Source organism: Elephas maximus, chromosome 18 (assembly GCF_024166365.1).
Source record: "Elephas maximus indicus isolate mEleMax1 chromosome 18, mEleMax1 primary haplotype, whole genome shotgun sequence".
In the NCBI taxonomy this organism is placed as follows: Eukaryota; Metazoa; Chordata; class Mammalia; order Proboscidea; family Elephantidae; genus Elephas; species Elephas maximus.
In genome coordinates, this window is record NC_064836.1 from 45,412,372 (window position 1) to 45,427,749 (window position 15,378).

Below are 15,378 nucleotides of genomic sequence, written 5' to 3' on the forward strand. Positions count from 1 at the left end.
CACTTAACTAACAAACTCAGGCATTACTAGAACTGGGGTATGCAGTTCCCTAGCCAACTCTCTTCTGAGAGGCCATTTCTGTTACTATGTAGGATAAATACTGAGTTTCAACATTTAAACAATTCTTATCACCACCTTCTCTTACATAGCGTAGGTACTTTCCACTACATATACCCAGCAAAGCCCTAACACAGGTTCAATTCATGACACACTTCTTCCCTCCTAGACTTCTGCATCTTGTATTTGCTGGAATTTTTCATAACAACTCCATGCGTTCATAATTTCCACCAAGCACTCCACCCAGCCCACACCATCACCATTCTCAGTAGCTTTCCTGACTTCCTGCTTAGGGAATACTGAGGCCATCATGTGTGAACCACTCATACCTGTATCCATCATTGCCACCCTCCTTCCAATCCTGAGACCTTCAACAACCTTACCTCTGCATGCATCTTGTCTTTAGGAAATAACTATGGTCAATTTTCTCCCAAACTTCTGAAAACATAACTCTCGTTTGACTCTGAGTCCCCTTCTAATTAGCAACTCTCCTTTTCCTCTCCCAACCAATTCTCTAGATCTGCAACTCTACGGCAAATATCACCCAAAGAGGGAGATATCAATATTTTCTAACCCAAAAAGACCCTTTTTAGTCTTTAATATAATAGATCTTCCCTTAATGCAGTATCTGAAAATAGCATTTCTATCCTTTTATTTGATTTTCCTTGTTAGATAGATAGATAGCTACTGTTGAATCAAGTATGAATCATGGCAACCTTACACACAACAGAACAAAATGCTGCCTGGCTCTGCATCATCCTCATGATCACCAACATGTCTGAGTCCATCATTGTGGCTATTGTGCCAGTCCATCTCACTGAGAGTCTCCCTTGCCCTTGCTAGTCCTCTACTTCATCAAACATGATGTCCTCCTTCAGTGATTGATTGCTCTTGATGACATGTCCAAAGCAAGCAAGTCACACAGTGTTCTGTTGTGATCCATAAGGTTTTTATTGGCTAATTTTCAGAAACAGATCACCAGGCTTTTCTTCCTACTTTGTCTTAGTCTGGAAGCTCTGCTGAAACCTGTTCACCACTGGGTGACCCTGTTAGCATGTCAGTGGCATAGTTTCCAGCACACACAAGCCACTACAGTACTACAAACTGACAGACATGTAGTAGATTTTTCTTCTAAACCCACTGCTGTTGAGTTGCTTCCAACTCATAAAAAAAAAAAAATAGTGACCATAAATCATAGAATAATAACCAAATATTGCTGTCACTCAATAAATATTTGTTACATGGATGTATAAACCTACCTAATCATTCAGTATTTTAAAAAGTTGGTGTGGCGATTGATAGACCCCTCCCAAAATCCATTCTCCCTTCCTTCATAAGCACATGGCCACCCACTTAAAGACTGCGTTTCCTATTTTTTCTCACATCTAATTGTGGCTGTGTTCCAGACTGTCTTCAACTTAAAGACAAGACAGGCAGCTATCCCTAAGTTTTGGCTCTTTCTGCCTTCTTTTGTGAGGTCAGCTCTGTCTGCAAGCCATCAAGGCAACAATTTAGGGCATGACGGTGCAATAGGATGGAAGTAATTTGGGTTCCTGAATGATCTTGTGGAGCAGAATGGCCTCATTAGCAGGGATAGGCTGCCTTGTAATACGAGAAAAATAAATTTCTGCTTTAGGGGACATAATTTTGGAATCTTTTTTTAATGTAGTTACTTAGCTTTTCCCTAAATAACATACTTGGCTTCCATGATGCTCCCTCCTACCTCTTTGACCATTCTTTCACCATCTCCTTTTGAACTTCTCTTCCTCTACCTGCTTCATAAACATTGATTTTTTTTTTTCTCAGAATCTTTTCTGGTCAACTACTATATTTTTACGCAAATAACGCATGCCTCCTACGTTTGTTTGCCAACTGCTCCTTCTTTCCATGAGGTATTTTTGTAAGCACTGCTATGCCAATTTTTTACATGTTGCTGTAAAAAAAAAAAAATTAGCATAGTACATTTGCAAAAATACCTTGTAGGATGAGAGAGCAGTTGGCAAACAAAGAAGTCATGCGTTATTTGTGCAAAAATATGGCACTGTTCATAATTTTAATCTAGTGATTCTTGAATTTTTTAGTCAATGGCACTTCCAAGAATTTAACAAAGAAATTCCTGTTCACTTACCGGCATGGTTAGGTTTCAAAGAGCAGGTCATTTTGCAAAAATCGGCACTTTGTGAAAATGGAGTTTTTTCTTTCTGTTTTCAGGCCATCCATCTGTCCAATTTTTTTTTAATTTAGAAAATATGATCATAGAAATAATAACAGCTAACATTTACTGATGTGCTTATCACTGTGATAAGTCCAGTTATGGATTATTCCTCTGAGGAGGAGGCTTGGAGGAGACAAAGCTGGATAAAGCCAGGCAGTGTGACTGGAGGGCCCACAGCTTAACCACTTCACATTTCTCCTGTGCTGGGTCAGAGCTTTCCTTGCAGAGTCATTTCCAGGGCTCCACTTCTACCCCTGCAAGCTCCGAGTTCACAATCCAGGGCCTGACGAGACACCGAGATTCAGGGCTTCCTGTGAGGGCACTGGGGGCATTGTGAGGCACCTCTGAAGAAAGGCCTGGAGATGGGCTTCAGAAAGGTCACAGCCTTGAAAATCTTACGGAACAGTCTTACTCTGTTCACTTGGGTTTGCCATGATTCAAAATTGACTGAGTGTCAACTGGTTTTGAGTTCCCTTAAGACTGAATTCAAACTAGGTCTTTAGAAGTAAAACCAAAAAACCAAACCCGCTGCCGTCAAGTCGATTCTGACTCATAGCAACCCTAAAGGATAGAGTAGAACTGCTCCATAGGGTTTTCAAGGAGCGCCCGGTGGATTCGAACTGCCGACCTTTTAGTTAGCAGCCGTAGCGCTTAACCACTACACCACCACGGTTTTTCTTTAGAAGTAAGTTGGTACTTATTTCTGTAGCTTCTTATTAGTCACTCAGCACTCCTAGCACTCTGTGTTTCATCCATTTTGAACTTTTTCTGTTTCCTCTGCCTGTAACATCCCTCACCTTTACCTGGCTAACTCCACTTCTCACATGACTCAGCCTGAAAATCAGGTGCCTTGCCAATGTGCTACACCTCCTATGATGCCCTTTCATTGTCATACTGTACCCAGTGCATCCTGATTGCTGTTTTAGTCTCAACCTCTAAAAAAACCTCTACCTCCCCTCAAGTCAAGGATGGTCTGCCTTAGCCACTTTTCTACTCCCAGCACATGTCACAGTGCCTGACATGTAGTTGTCCTTGACACACATTTTCTTTAATTATACATTTGCTAAACTGCCCTCAACTGTAAAAAAAAAAAAAAACAAAACTGTGTTTAAGATGCTGGGTAAAATATCAAATTATTTGGTGGTATCCAAATAAATTGTATTTTCTTGATGTATGATTCTCAATTATTATAAAGAATATTAATTCTTCCACTTGGAAATATACATATATATATATATATACACACATATACGTACACATATACCTGTTGCCGTTGAGTCGATTCTGACTCATAGTGACCCTATAGCACAGAGCAGAACTGCCCCATAGGGTTTCCAAGGAGCAGCTGGTGGATTGGAGCTGCCAACCTTTTGGTTAGCAGCCGCAGCTAACCAAAGGACTCTTTCTGCATCATATGTGAGACTAAGCTTTCAGTGGGTATGCTGTGTATTGTGTTCATATCTTCATCCCTCATAGTATGTAGCACAGTACCTTACACATCTTGAAAAATCTTCACAGTATATTACATGACAGAAACAAAAAACAAACAAATGAGTTGTGTTTGGGTCAATCCCGACTGCTGGTGACCCCATGTGTGACAAAAGCAGAACTATGCTCCCTAGGGTTTACAACGGCTGAGTTTTTGAAAGTAGATGGTAAAAGCAACATTTAAAACATTGTATATAATGAGGTAGGGGAGATAAGAATTTGTTTTTCTTTGCTTTATATTAAAAAAAAAAATACTCTAGGAAGGTATGTATGGTATGATGTTATGAACTGAATTATGTCCTCTAAAAAGGTATGCTGAAGTCCTAACCTCTGGTACCTATGAATATGACCTTGTTTGGGAAATATGTTCTTTGAAGATGTTATCAGTTAAATTAACATGACGTTACAGTGTTGTCTTTATAAAAGATGAGGGGACACTGAGAGACACAGAGGGAAGACGGCCATGTGACAATAGGGGCAGAATTTGAAGTGGTACAGCTGCAAGCCAAGAAACACCAAGGATCACTGGCCATCACCAGAAGCTAGGAGACAGGCATGGCACAGACTCTCCAGCAGAACCCTCAGAAAGAATCCACACGGTTGACACCCTGATTATGAACATCTAGCCTCCAGAACTATGGGACAATAAACCTCTGTTCTGATAAGCCACCCAAACCGTGGTACTTTGTTATGCCAGCCTGAGGAAACTAAAACAGAAAGGGCGGAAGACAGAAGATGGGAAAAAGAATCAAAGGAAGGCTTTTCACTATATAAATTTCTATACATGAGGATTCAATGCTATGAATACATTACATATTCAAAAATAATTAAAAATTTAAAAAAACTTCCATTATTAGAAATCCATAACAAGTTTAAAAACCAGGAACAGACTGGGAGAAATTATTTACAACATATATACAGACAAAGCATCAATATCCAGAGTATTGATAAGGAATGCCAAAAAGTCAAGAAAAAGAGAAACAACCTAATAAAAAATTGGTAAATGTATAAGGAAACAATTAACTGAAGAAAGCATTTGAATTGTTAATAAGTAAATTCACATTAAATGATAAATAGCATATTACAGAGAAATTCTGTATATACATAAGATCTCCTTTGTTCCCTCAGTTTCAGAGATTTACTACAAATCCCTTCTAGATTCACAAGGAATTTAAAAAATACATATTTAAAAATTTAAATATGCTTTTATCCAATTGATATCTAGAAGTTAAAACGTTGAGCAATATTAAGGGCTAGAAAGGATGTAGGCAAAAAGATACTCGCAGAGCTGCTGATGGAAACATAAATGTGTACAGATATTTGTGGAGTAATTTCAGAATTCTAGTAAAGTTGAGACCACACATATCTCACAACACAGCAATTCTACTTTTGAATATATACCCTTGGAAAAATTGAGTATATGTCCACAAGGAGATATATGCAATGATGTTCTTTGAAACATTGTTTGAAATAGCAAAACACTTGGAAGCAACTTAAATGCCCATGAAAAATACAACGAAGACGCTATTGGTATTCTGTACATATACCCTTGGCACTCAGAGTTCCCTTGCATACTGAGAGCACCTTACTGCAAGCACCTGCCACTCACTCACTGCCCAAGGGTGTTCTCTAGCCAATAGCATGCTTCAGTACAATGGTGTGGTCTGGCATTCTTGAGAGTTAATGTCCCCAGCAGTAACCCTCAACCAATGACAGACATGAATTGTGGGTACATACGGCATAGTGGTTTTTTTTTTTTTTACGGCATAGTGGTTAAGTGATACGGCTGCTAACCAAAGGGTTGGCAGTTCGAATGTGCCAGGCACTCCTTGTAAAACTCAATGGGGCAGTTCTACTCTGTCCTATAGGGTCGCTATGAGTCGGAACCGACTCGACGGCACCAGGTTTCTGGGACCCTAGCTTCCTTGTCCTTGGGTTTACACAACTCTGAAGTGCTTCACCAGTCCCTCAGAGGTCCCAACATGACCCATCCCCCGTTTCCCAGAGTGATCCATACTGTATCAGTGTTCATTCTTACTTTTCCCCATTGCTTTATTAATGATTCCTGGCATCATTTCCCAGATCAAGCACTTACATTCAATTCCTTATCTCAGAATATTGAACATTTGATGTTTGTTCACTCAGTCCTTCGAGTCTTTTTATAGTTTTGCAAATCCTTAAAATTAAAAAATAAAGCAGGCCAATGACTTAAAAAAAAAAAAACTAGCCAAAATTTCGTATAGAGGTAAGTATTAAACTTATAGGCAATATTTTGGTTAACCTAACATTTTGGTTATCTTAACTTTGAATTAAAATTGTTAATTTCTGATTTATTAGTTTTCCAAAAGAGATAAAATTATACTTTTGTGTTAGAAATGTACACTTTCTTAGTACTAAAGCTTCTAAGATAGAACTTCCAACAATTTGGTAAAAAATGTCCATGAAATAGTGTCAAGACTCAGAGGATATTCAATAGAGAATAAAGGACATTTTCAAGCTATTTCATTTCAATTGTGGTAATAACTCCATTTTCCAATTATGGTGGTCAAAGACGTTTTGGCACAACTCACAATCTCTCCTGGTTGTTCATACTGTATAGCCTGTGTTTGAAAACCAGCCTTGCCAAATATTAAAGATCATTTAGGGATTATTCAAAGTCATCGACATTCTTCACTTTGATTCAAAATAAACACAACCTCAATCTCCTAACTAAGTAAAAGTTTCTTATGCAAGCTCTTTTGATTTACTAATATAAATCAATCTAATGGTAGAATTCTCGCAGTCCATACAGGAGACCTGGGTTCAGCTCTCAGCCAGTGCATCTCGTGTGCAGCCACCACCCACCTGTCAGTGGATACGTGCATGTTGCTATGATGATGAACAGATTTTGGAGCTTCCAGACTAAGACAAGCTAGGAAGAAAGGCCTGGTGATCCATTTCTGAAATCAGCCAAGGAAAACCCTATGAATCATAATGCTTCATTCTGTGAAAGATCATGGAGATGGTACAGAACTGGGCAACACTTTGTTCCATTGTGCATAGGGCCAGCTCAATGGTAGCTAACAACAACTAACTCCTTATAAGTATCTTCCACTAAGTTTCATATTATATGAACTGTATTTATACCTTGTGTATTTGGCTTTATATTTCATTTCAAATGGAACATTAAGAGGTTTTTGCAATAATCTGGAGGGAAATAAAAATAGTAACACACATATTTATTTGTGTGTATATATACATAAAATATATATGTATATAATATGCAGTCTGTATGTGTATGTATCACATACAAAATGGATCAAAGACCTAAATTTCAAACTATAAAGTCGTGGAGGAAAAATTAGGGACAATGCTAGGGGCCCTAATGTATGGCATAAACATAACAAAAAATGCACACAGAAGATGAACTAGATAGATATGTGGAAACCTTAGTGGCGCAGTAGTTAAGAGTTCAGCTGCTAACCAAAAGGTAAGCAGTTGGAATCCATCAGGCACTCCTTGGAAACCCTATGGGGCAGTTCTACTCTGTCCTACAGGGTCACTATGAGTCAGAATTGACTCAATGGCGACAGGTTTTTTTTTTGTGTGTGTGTATATATATATATATTTATATATACCCACATATAATATACACATATATTTTATGTATATATACATGCAAATAAATATATGTGCTACTATTTATATATATATTTATTAAATATATAGATACTAAATATATGTGTGTATATAATTCACTTAATCCCTCGCAACCTCTCTATGAGGTAGGAGGTAGGTACAACTGTCATCTCCATTTTACAGAGAAGGAAACTAAGGCTCAGAGAAGTTAAATAACTTGCCCAAGTTCATCTGGTCAAGGAGTGGCAGAATCCAAATTCCAACCCAAGCAGTCTGGCTCCAAATAGAAATAGAACAATGTCAATCAGATGATGAGAAACAAATAGATATGATCAAAGAAATGCTTAGAAACAAAAATTCAAAGAAATGAAATTGGTATCTCATAAAGATACCAGTGTGAGAGAGGTTAAAGCCCTGTTTTCTGTTCTGAGCAAACAAATGGGTGATAGACTAATCAAAAATGTTTCTGGCAGGGAGATGAATCAGATTTGGGCATGATAATTGGATATACTGGTTAAAGGTTTGGGAGGGAGAAACAGGCTAGAGGTTGGCTTATAATGCTATCTGAAGTCATGGAGATGGATGAAACAGGAAAGTATTTCAATGGATGAAATAGAAAAGAAGGAAGCCCAAACAGAACCCTGAAGCTTCACAGAGCTAAGGGATGAATAGAAGCAGTGCCTACAAGAGGAACTAAGGCTAATGTGGTGAAATAGATAACATTAAGAAGAATGGAAATTTCAGAACACTTAATTGTGATTATGTGGAACCTATCTGTACATGGAACAAAAGGCAGCCGTTTGAACAGAACAAGGGGATACTACTGTATGTTAACTGAAAAAGATGTGTGGCAGAGTTGCATCCTTTCACTATATTTACTCAATCTGTATGCTGAACAAATAATCCGAGAAGTTGGACTATATGAAGAAGAATGCAATTGGAGGAAGACTCATTAACAACTTGTGATATGCAGATGACAACCTTACTTGCACAAAATGAAAATGACTTGAAGCATTTACTGATAATGGTTAAAGACTATAGCTTTATCCATCTACCTACAGACAGCTGATCTTTGACAAAGGACCAAAGCCTATTAAATGAGGAAGAGAAATGGTGCTGGCAAAACTGCGTATTTTTCTCCAGAAAAATAAACAGGACGCATATTCATACCATACACAAAAGCTAACTCAAAATGGATCAAAGACCTAAATTTAATATTATAAAGTCATGGAGGAAAAATTAAGGACAATGCTGGGGGCCCTAATGTATGGCATAAACAGAATACTAAACATCACAAAAAATGCACACAGAAGATGAACTAGATAAATGGGACTTCCTAAAAATTAATTAACCACTTACATTCAACAAAATAGTTCTCCAAAAGAGAACCTACAGATTGGGAAATAATTTTTGGCTAAGACATATCTGACAAGGATCTAATATCTAAAATTTATTTAAAAAAAAAAAAAAGCCCACTGCCGTCGAGTCGATTCCGACTCATAGCGACCCTGTAGGACAGAGTAGAACTCCCGCCTAGAGTTTCCAAGGAGCGCCTGGCGGATTTGAACTTCAATAGCTCAACTGCAAAAAGACAAACCACCAAATTAAAAAATGGGCAAAGGATATGAACAGGCATTTCATCAAAGAAGATATTCAGGCATCTAACAAAGACATGAAGAAATGCTCACGATCATTAGCCATTAGAGAGATGCAAATCAAAACTACAATGAGATACCATCTTGTCCCCAGCAATAATGGCCCCGATCAGAAAACAACAAGTGTTGACAAGGTTATAGGGATACTGGAACTCCTATATGCCACTGGTGGGAATGTAAAATGGTACAACCACTACGGAAAACAGTATGATGCTTCCTTAAAAAGCTAGAAATAGAAATACCATATGATCCAGAAACCCCACTCCTAGGTATACACCCTAAAGAAGTAAGAGCCGTGACACTAATAAACACATGCATATCCCTGTTCATTGCAGCATTATTCACAATAGCAAAATGATGGAAACAACCTGAGTGCCCATTAACAGATAAATGGATTAACAAATTATGGTACACACACACAATGGAATACTATGCAACGATAAAGAACAATGATGAATCCGAGAAACAACTCACAACATTGAGAAATTTGGAGGACATTATACTAAATGAAATAAGTCAGTCAGAAAAGGACAAATATTGTATGAGATAGTTATTATAAAGTAACAACAAAAAGTTTACACACAGAAAATAAGAAAAAGAAAAAAATATTCTTTGATGGTTACCAGGAATGGGAGGGGGAGAGTAGGAAAATTACCAAATAGAATAAATAAATAAATAAGACTACAACCTTCAGTATGGATTATACCTGAATGTGAAGGAAAAAAAAAAACCTCACAACCGGACCAATAAATGGCATGCTAAATGGGAAAGAAATTAAAAGTTGCCCAAGATTTTATTCTACTTGGATCAGCAATCGGTGCCTGTGGAAGCAGCAGTCAAGAAATCAAACATAATGCACTAGGCAAATCTGTTGCAAAAAGCCTCTTTAAAGTGTAAAAAAGCAAAGAAATCACTTTTATAACCAAGGTAAGCCTGACCCAAACCATGGTCTTTTCAGCTACCTCATATGTATGTGAAAGCCGAATAATAAAAATGATTGAAGGAAAATTAAAACGTCTGTATTGTGGTGTTGATGAAGAATACTGAATATATCATGAATGAACAAATCTGTTTTGGAGAAAGTACAGACAGAATACTCCTTAGAAGCAAGGATGGCAAGATTTCGCCTTGCTTACTTGCTCATGTCATCAGGAAAGACTCTAGAAAAGGACATTACATTTGGTAAAGTGGAGGGTCAGTGAAAACGAGGAAAACCCTCTGTGAGATGGACTGACACAGTGGTTGTAGCAATGGGCTCAAACATATCAATGATCAAGAAGATGGTGCAGAACTGGGCCAGGTTTTATTCTGTCCTCCATTAGGTTGCCATGAGTCAGAGTCTGTTTGATGGCAACTAATAGCAATGTGGTGGAGGAAAAACCAGTGGAAAGAGAGAAAAATATGTTTATTTCATAAGTAACCCACTTGGGGGAAATATTGTCAATAGCTTCTTAGAAACATATCTATATTTTCTGCTCTCAAACTCTAAGACTAATTTCAAGTTGCTACTATTTCTTCTTTGTCTTTACAAAGAGCAATAAGTAGAAACAAAACAATAAAAGTGGCTAGGAAAGAAAGAACCATTTAGAATTCTCCCCCAAAAGAAGTACAGTCAGAAAAAAAAAATTCCGGAATGGACATAGTCAAAAAGAGAATTAGCAAAACAGAAGATATACCTGAGTAATTACCTAAAATGCAGCATGGACAGAAGTATAAAGAAGTGTGAAAACACATTTAAGAAATACGTGTGAGGCTCCATATACATCTACTAGGGAGTTCAAGTAAAAGAGATTAGAGCTAATTGCAAAGCAGCAATGTCTGAAATGAACATGCCTAAGAGGTTTTCATCATTTATGGAAGATGTCAGTCCTCAGATTGAAGCATCTGGAAAGACGAACAACCATTACGTTCTCTCTTCCCTAATAAGAATAATAAAAACCGTACTGCCTCTCTCTAGGAAAGCTTTTTGAGGACCCGTAATTTGTCTGGGAAGGTAACAGTATCAATCCTATCGATTCGGCCCAATTGTTATGATAGGACAAATCGTCTTTATAGCAAACTGATTGATATAGTTGAAACAAGAGTATAGCTGATATGACATTCATATTTATTAGAGAAGGCACATATTCCTGCAACAGATGTCTATTGCTACAAGAGTACTGAACAAACCTGAAATGTATAGCCCATAAGAATTAAAGAAGTAAGTCATGAGTATAATAATTATAGCATATGGCCAGGTCACCACTTTATAACCCTCTCCATGAGCTAATACCAGAGGTACCTCCAAAGAAAGTCCTGGCAACTTATTTCAGAGAAGTCAGTCATCGAAAACCCTATGAGCACAGTTCTACTCTGACACATGGGGTCACCATAAAGTCAGAATGCGGTAAACACAACACATACACACACAGACACAGTCTGGAAAGGAGAGTAATATAATAATACAGAGAGAGGATAAGGAATAGCTGATATGGGAACAAATATACACAACAAGCAATGATATTGCCATTCATGATATATTCTGTGACAAGTGCTTAGCATTACTCTTCACATCATTGGTGAATCCCTCAGTTTTTTAAATTTAGAACTTTTGTCTTCCTTTCATTTTCCTTAATCCATACATTTCTTCAAAAATAATGAAGATACTGAGAGGTTTGGGTAAGTGGGAAAGATGTTGCCTCAAGATGTTGCAGGCAGGAAGCACAAGATGTGTGTATCTATATTTGTGTGTGTGTGCATCTGTGTGTTTTATATATAACAGAGAGATCACCGGATATGATTTTGAACACAGTCCCACTGTCTCTTATTAATCTAATATATAATTTAAACTTCTGTGGAAAATCAGCATTATACAAGAAAATATGTTTTTAAAAATCATGGCATTAAAACGATGCTACAGTTGATCTCAGTTTTTAAAAAAATGCCTTCACCTCGGCAAACAACCAATAAGTAAGCATGAACAGAAACGACTGATGATATTAGTCTAGGATAAAATGTTAGGAAGCCTAAGTTGTAGGTCTTTTACCTTTTGTTTCTCACAATGTATGTACTTCTATTAGAAGGAATACCTTTGTGCAGCATAGTAACTTCCTGAGTTGTGGTCACACTTCACAACTGAGGAAAATAACAAAGCTCCCCCTTAATTTCTGGACCCTGGGTTGGTTTGGAGGGAATAGACAAAGAGTAAACATTTTTTTTTTTTTTAATTATTCCAAAAGGAGAAATTTACAAAAGGCTGATCTCTTGACAAAGTCTTTCATAAATCCTTAGCTACACCATAACTTTACTTTCTGAGAAATAGTTAAAGGAAAAACAAAAGAATTTATATTTCCTCTCTTGACTATTAATATCAGGATCTTAACAAAAGACCTTATAAAAAAAACACTTCAGGTGATTTTGATGAGAACATAATTTTTAAAAGCTCAAGACTCCATGTAAATGAAAGCTTGAACATTTTCTCTCTCTTAATAAAAAAAAAAAAAGGTTTTCCCTTTCCTACAGCACTAGTAAGCAGCTAGGGATTGTGTATGTGGTCAAAAAGAACGAATGTTAACAGGTGAAGAACATAATGAAACTGTTCCCTGAGCAAAGGGTTTGTCAATCACATTCTGTAACTGCTGAAAGAAGCTTGTTTTAAATCCGAGAAATAATTTGAAAATAATTATCCTCTTTATACATAGTTTTTGTATTAAAATAAAGACTACTTCTTAGTTCTGCAACAGTTGATAGTTTTCAATAAATCTTTGGAAACGGAGGGGTAAGTAATGCTTCAAAATTGCCTGACAAAGGAAAAGCACATTCATTCATATTAAAAGCGTTCCTCTCTTTATTGTAAACTTTTATATCTCCACAATCACTCTGCTATGTTTTTCTTCAGATTATTAATTTACTTTAGCAAACAGAAGCTACGAATCTCAAAATATTAAGGAGTCTGCCTTGGGACATTTTATTTTTTAAATAATTATACAAATTTTTATTACACAGTTGCTCTTTAAAAAGTTTCAATGAATGTGAAGCACACAATAAAAATGCAGACTTCTATGTTTTACCAAATCAGCTGTGTGTGGAAAACACATTTTTCACTTCATCTCATTGGGTAACATTTAATGCCGTCACCTTGTTAATAAAACTGCTTTTTCAACAAAGTCAATGACCGCAATAATATTTTGGCACTTAACATTGTAATACTCAATTTGCAATTTTAGGAGAACTATTTCTTTTTTTATTTCTTCTTTTACACTTGTAGGTAGAGTCCCTGTAGGATCTGACCTTTTTTGTTTTTAACAAGAAACACGTTTAAAATAGGATTTAAATATGGCTGAACTAGAATATTAAGCACAATTTACACTCTGAGGTATTTTTTTCTCTCCAGAGAAAGCCTATTTACATCTAAAATATTTGCACTGAAATAAAATTACTCAATCTTGTTTCAAAATAATTAAAAAAAAAAAATTTTAAACTGTGTGCAAAGTTTTTACAATGAAATGTGAGCAAATAGGACAAAAAGAAACAAAAGAAGTTTGCATGCTGCTTCTCTAAAGAAGTTTAAACAACCCTGTGCCAGGAATAATACACACAAAAATATAAGAGGGGACCGTTGGAACCAAAACACACTTGCTTTTTAATATGTAAACATGCACTTTTTTTCTTTTATTTTTTTCGGGTTAAAAAATAAGAGGACGCACCAGTGATTCTTGCTGGCAGTAAGATAAGGCACAGGCCCTGACCCTTCAACTTGCCAGGAATTCTCACACAAAGCTCTTTTCATACACACTGTGCCATATATTCCGAAGATAAGGCAGCAAAACTTGAAGCCACGGAGAAGGGACACAAAGTCAGACTAAATGAAATGTTTACATATATTCTGTCACCCCGTTGTTCTTTCATCATCTATTCCACACATGATTTGCCTAAAACAATATTTATTCAGATTGAAGAGTAGAGTGATTTAAACAAAAGGACAATTTTAAGAAAAGGGACACGCCAGACAATACAAATATTGTATTCCTCTATGAGCACTGCCAAGTTTAATGTGAAATCAAGCAGAAACAAAACCAAATCACCCAAGAACTTATTTTTTTAAAAATGCTCTTGACATAATTTCCCTCAAAGCACAACAGACTTCTGCACTTGTTTTATACAAATAGAAAGTAGATGTTAAAATAGGATCTTAAATCTGCACTCACCATGAGAAAGCAACGTTGCGTAGAGTACAAGTGTGCTATTTTCTGCCCCTGTTCCATCTCAGTTTTGCCTATAGTTGTCCAACACCCAATAGCCCAGAGCTGCCACCCAGAGGCCCCTTCCACGAGCTGGCTTATTTGCCTGTCAATCTGAGTGCCGGCTTCTGTATTATGCGGCTCTGCACTTTGCTGAAGTTCTAATATAATCTCCATACGCTTCCCACCGCCAGCAGTAGGCAATTTGTTCTTTCAGTGCGATAAATACCCAAGTCACTTTTCGGGGAACTCTCTGGGATCAAGCTTTAAGTCGTTCACCTTCAAGTTAAGGAGTTCTTGGTAAGAAGTGGGTGGAGAGAGTTAAGCTCACTACAAGGGAATTCGGAGTGTAATCAGAACACAGAGAAACTTCCTCTCTCTTTTTTTCCTTCCTTGCGAGGTTGAGCTGCCAGTGGTGCCTCTCTCACAGAACTTAGGAATGTAAAAGGAGGACGAAAAGAGGCCCCGCCAGACAAGCCTTTCTCAATCAATTAGCTTGCAGCCATTACTTGTGACCCTGGGTCACACAGCATAAGTGTGTGGGGTGTGCCTTCAGGGGTCCCTAGGCTACTTATTACAGCTTAGATAACCCAAACCAAGCAGGCACTCGCATCCAGAAATATTTTTAATAGAAAGTCTGCTAAAGAAAGGAAGCATACCAAAGACAAAGTTCTTTTTTACAGTAGCTACTATTCGATTCAGTTGGTGATTTTTTTTTTCCCTATGGAGAAATCCAAAACAATATTTTTATCCATGTTGAATCAAACAGGATTTAGAATGGAGCAGTAAAGTGTTTCTTTTATATTGAATTTCAAGCTGGGAATATAGAAATGACAAAGTAATTAATGTGTGAGATACATATACACATCAATCACTTGAGTTTCATTTTAGTTTTTTAAAGAGTGTTGATTTGTTATACCTAAAGGCAAAGTTAAACTACTACAAACAAAGTTCTCTATGCTTAAGGAAATCAAAATAACATCATTGGGGGGGGTAGGAATAGCTATTTTTAACTCAAGATTACTGTTCTCTAAACGTCATGATTTCTTTTTTTTTAGCTACCTTTAATTAGAATCTCATTTTGTTCCCTAAATCAGACAAATGCTTTCACTCTTATACATATATG

At 36.9% G+C, this 15,378-nt stretch overlaps 1 long non-coding RNA gene across 21 annotated transcripts in view; it reads right to left on the bottom strand.

Annotated features, from left to right (window-relative positions):
* Positions 1–15,378, bottom strand: part of LOC126061472 (uncharacterized) — a 597,975-nt gene that overhangs the window by 420,398 nt on the left and 162,199 nt on the right. For 3 of the 21 annotated variants that reach the window (XR_007513790.1, XR_007513783.1, XR_007513782.1), the window contains exon 1: positions 14,220–14,735. The exons of 4 other annotated variants lie outside the window; for them this stretch is intronic. This is a non-coding gene — a long non-coding RNA (uncharacterized LOC126061472). Of the gene's footprint in view, positions 1–14,219; positions 14,760–15,378 lie in introns of those variants that run through there. 14 more of the 21 variants (XR_007513792.1, XR_007513796.1, XR_007513799.1 and 11 more) reach the window with 11 other exon arrangements.